Source organism: Coregonus clupeaformis, chromosome 2, assembly GCF_020615455.1.
Source record: "Coregonus clupeaformis isolate EN_2021a chromosome 2, ASM2061545v1, whole genome shotgun sequence".
Lineage (NCBI taxonomy): Eukaryota > Metazoa > Chordata > Actinopteri > Salmoniformes > Salmonidae > Coregonus > Coregonus clupeaformis.
This window is the reverse complement of record NC_059193.1, coordinates 21973593-21978592: the sequence shown is the minus strand read 5'-3', so window position 1 is coordinate 21978592 and position 5000 is coordinate 21973593. Positions and strand designations below refer to the sequence as shown.

At 37.1% G+C, this 5000-nt stretch overlaps 1 protein-coding gene across 1 annotated transcript in view; it reads left to right on the top strand.

The window, feature by feature from the left end:
- Positions 1–5000, top strand: part of LOC121578962 (A disintegrin and metalloproteinase with thrombospondin motifs 2) — a 257078-nt gene that overhangs the window by 226894 nt on the left and 25184 nt on the right. The window lies entirely within an intron of this gene.

The following is a 5000-nucleotide window of genomic DNA, read 5'->3' as shown; positions in this document are numbered from 1 at the left end:
GTGGAACTAAAAGCATGTGGATCCCAGGGGAGGGTTTTCAAAGTCGCACGCCTTCACAGTTCAGCACCAAAGCACACAGAAAAACTGCCGTTATGCAACCGGCTTTTCCTCTGGTGGGCTGGAGCAAGGAATCATGGGAAGTCCAGACTAAGATAAACAATCAATAATAGCCTTCAGACAGGCAGACAGACAGGCAGACAGACAGACAGGCAGACAGGCAGACAGACAGGCAGACAGACAGACAGACTGACAGACAGACAAACAGGCAGACAGACCAGTAGATGCTGCAGTGTAATTCTACCTATCTATCTGTAAGTGTGTGTGTGCGCGTGCATGCTTGTATGGGTGTGTGTGTGTGATTGAGGAAGGACTACCCTGCAGGATGTTTCTACAGATATAGGATAGATAGAAAGTATTGTCCCTACCCTCGAATATGCTTTACCCCTATATCACATAATCTATATTCCTTTACCCCTAAATCACATCATCTACAGTGGGGAAAAAAAGTATTTAGTCAGCCACCAATTGTGCAAGTTCTCCCACTTAAAAAGATGAGAAAGGCCTGTAATTTTCATCATAGGTACACGTCAACTATGACAGACAAAATGAGGAAAAAAAATCCAGAAAATCACATTGTAGGATTTTTAATGAATTTATTTGCAAATTAAGGTGGAAAATAAGTATTTGGTCACCTACAAACAAGCAAGATTTCTGGCTCTCACAGACCTGTAACTTCTTCTTTAAGAGGCTCCTCTGTCCTCCACTCGTTACCTGTATTAATGGCACCTGTTTGAACTTATTATCAGTATAAAAAACACCTGTCCACAACCTCAAACAGTCACACTCCAAACTCCACTATGGCCAAGACCAAAGAGCTGTCAAAGGACACCAGAAACAAAATTGTAGACCTGCACCAGGCTGGGAAGACTAAATCTGCAATAGGTAAGTAGCTTGGTTTGAAGAAATCAACTGTGGGAGCAATTATTAGGAAATGGAAGACATACAAGACCACTGATAATCTCCCTCGATCTGGGGCTCCACGCAAGATCTCACCCTGTGGGGTCAAAATGATCACAAGAACGGTGAGCAAAAATCCCAGAACCACACGGGGGGACATAATTAATGACCTGCAGAGAGCTGGGACCAAAGTAACAAAGCCTACCATCAGTAACACACTACGCCGCCAGGGACTCAAATCCTGCAGTGCAACACGTGTCCCCCTGCTTAAGCCAGTACATGTCCACGCCCGTCTGAAGTTTGATAGAGTGCATTTGGATGATCCAGAAGAGGATTGGGAGAATGTCATATGGTCAGATGAAACCAAAATATAACTTTTTGGTAAAAACTCAACTCGTCATGTTTGGAGGACAAAGAATGCTGAGTTGCATCCAAAGAACACCATACCTATTGTGAAGCATGGGGGTGGAAACATCATGCTTTGGGGCTGTTTTTCTGCAAAGGGACCAGGACGACTGATCCGTGTAAAGGAAAGAATGAATGGGGCCACGTATCGTGAGATTTTGAGTGAAAACCTCCTTCCATCAGCAAGGGCATTGAAGATGAAACGTGGCTGGGTCTTTCAGCATGACAATGATCCCAAACACACCGCCCGGGCAACGAAGGAGTGGCTTCGTAAGAAGCATTTCAAGGTCCTGGAGTGGCCTAGCCAGTCTCCAGATCTCAACCCCATAGAAAATCTTTGGAGGGAGTTGAAAGTCTGTGTTGCCCAGCGACAGCCCCAAAACATGACTGCTCTAGAGGAGATCTGCATGGAGGAATGAGCCAAAATACCAGCAACAGTGTGTGAAAACCTTGTGAAGACTTACAGAAAACGTTTGACCTGTGTCATTGCCAACAAAGGGTATATAACAAAGTATTGAGAAACTTTTGTTATTGACCAAATACGTATTGTCCACCATAATTTGCAAATAAATTCATAAAAAATCATACAATGTGATTTTCTGGAATTTTTTTCCTAATTTTGTCTGTCATAGTTGACGTGTACCTATGATGAAAATTACAGGCCTCTCTCATATTTTTAAGTGGGAGAACTTGCACAATTGGTGGCTGACTAAATACTTTTTTCCCCCACTGTATATTCCTTTACCTCTATATCACATAATCTATATTCCTTTACCTCTATATCACATAATCTATATTCCTTTACCTCTATATCACATAATCTATATTCCTTTACCTCTATATCACATCATCTATATTCATTTACCCCTATATCACATCATCTATATTCCTTTACCTCTATATCACATAATGTATATTCCTTTACCTCTATATCACATAATCTATATTCCTTTACCTCTATATCACATCACCTATATTCCTTTACCCCTATATCACATCATCTATATTCCTTTAACTTTATATCACATCATCTGTATTCCTTTATATCACATCATCTATATTCCTTTACCTCTATATCACATCATCTATATTCCTTTAACTTTATATCACATCATCTATATTCCTCTATATCACATCATCTATATTCCTTTACCTCTATATCACATAATCTATATTCCTTTACCTCTATATCACATAATGTATATTCATTTACCTCTATATCACATAATGTATATTCCTTTACCTCTATATCACATAATCTATATTCCTTTACCTCTATATCACATCATCTATATTCCTTTACCCCTATATCACATCATCTATATTCCTTTAACTTTATATCACATCATCTATATTCCTTTATATCACATCATCTATATTCCTTTACCTCTATATCACATCATCTATATTCCTTTATAACACATCATCTATATTCCTTTATATCACATCATCTATATTCCTTTACATTTATATCACATAATCTATATTCCTTTACCTCTATATCACATCATCTATATTCCTTTTTATCACATCATCTATATTCCTTTACCTTTATATCACATAATCTATATTCCTTTATATCACATAATCTATATTCCTTTATAACACATCATCTATATTCCTCTATATCACATCATCTATATTCCTTTATATCACATCATCTATATTCCTTTACCTCTATATCACATCATCTATATTCCTTTATAACACATCATCTATATTCCTTTATATCACATCATCTATATTCCTTTACATTTATATCACATAATCTATATTCCTTTACCTCTATATCACATCATCTATATTCCTTTTTATCACATCATCTATATTCCTTTACCTTTATATCACATAATCTATATTCCTTTATATCACATAATCTATATTCCTTTATAACACATCATCTATATTCCTCTATATCACATCATCTATATTCCTTTTTATCACATCATCTATATTCCTTTACCTTTATATCACATAATCTATATTCCTTTATATCACATAATCTGTATTCCTTTACCTCTATATCACATCATATATATTCCTTTACCTCTATATCACATCATATATATTCCTTTATCTCTATATCATATCATCTATATTCCTTTACCTCTATATCACATCATCTATATTCCTTTAACTTTATATCACATCATCTATATTCCTTTACCTCTATATCACATCATCTATATTCCTTTACCTTTATATCACATCATCTATATTCCTCTATATCACATCATCTATATTCCTTTACCTCTATATCACATCATATATATTCCTTTACCTCGATATCACATCATCTATTTTCCTTTATATCATATCATCTATATTCCTTTACCTCTATATCACATCATCTATATTCCTTTAACTTTATATCACATCATCTATATTCCTTTATATCACATCATCTATATTCCTTTACCTCTATATCACATAATCTATATTCCTTTACCCCTATATCACATCATCTATATTCCTTTACCTCTATATCACATCATCTATATTCCTTTAACTTTATATCACATCATCTATATTCCTTTATCTCGATATCACATCATCTATATTCCTTTACCTCTATAACACATCATCTATGTTCCTTTATATCACATCATCTATATTCCTTTACCTTTATATCACATCATCTATATTCCTTTACCTCTATATCACATCATCTATGTTCCTTTATATCACATCATCTATATTCCTTTACCTTTATATCACATCATCTATATTGCTTTATCTCTATGTCATATAATCTATATTCCTCTATATCACATCATCTATATTCCCTTCTGTTGACACTATCTGGCCAAGCTGCAAAGCCAGAAGTTCTAATATTTCTATTCTTAAAATCTGACTTTAAACCTAACCTTAACCCTAACTTTAACCACACTGCTAACCTTATGCCTAACCCTAACCTTAACCCTAACTTTAACCACACTGCTAACCTTATGCCTAACCTTAACCCTAAATTAAGACCAAAAAGCTCATTTTTGTTTTCATACATTTTTACGATATAGACCATTTTGACTTTTCAACTTGGCCCCACCCCCTCAAATTCACTACCCTCCTCTTCCTTCTCTTCTCCTCTCACTGTCTTGTCCCAATGGAGTTCTTCAGAGTACAGACATACACTCACGAGCACACAAACACACACGGGCATGCACACACACACGCACAAACACACACACAAAAACACGCACTCCTAGACCGTCTCTCATGGCCCCGCCCCTATCCGCATGCAGCTCAGGCCAGGGCTCCGGCTGTCCATCATCCCCAATTACAGTGGCAACGGAGCAGTGCACACGCAGGCAGCCTGCAGATTGGCCGAATGACCCTGAACATACACACAAACACACACACACACACACAAACACACACACACACAGATATGTTAGTGTACCACATACAGTTCATACTCCATCATGTGAGCAGAGAAGCGGTCATACTGTGTCTTCATCGCAGCACAAAGAGGCTGAACTGAACTGTACCGTGTGTATGTTGAAAATAGAAGGAGAGAGAGACTACAGAGGAGTGGCTGACATAGTAAGACAGAGCAGGAGAGGTGAAGGAGAGAGAGACTACAGAGGAGTGGCTGACATAGTAAGACAGAGCAGGAGAGGTGAAGGAGAGAGAGACTA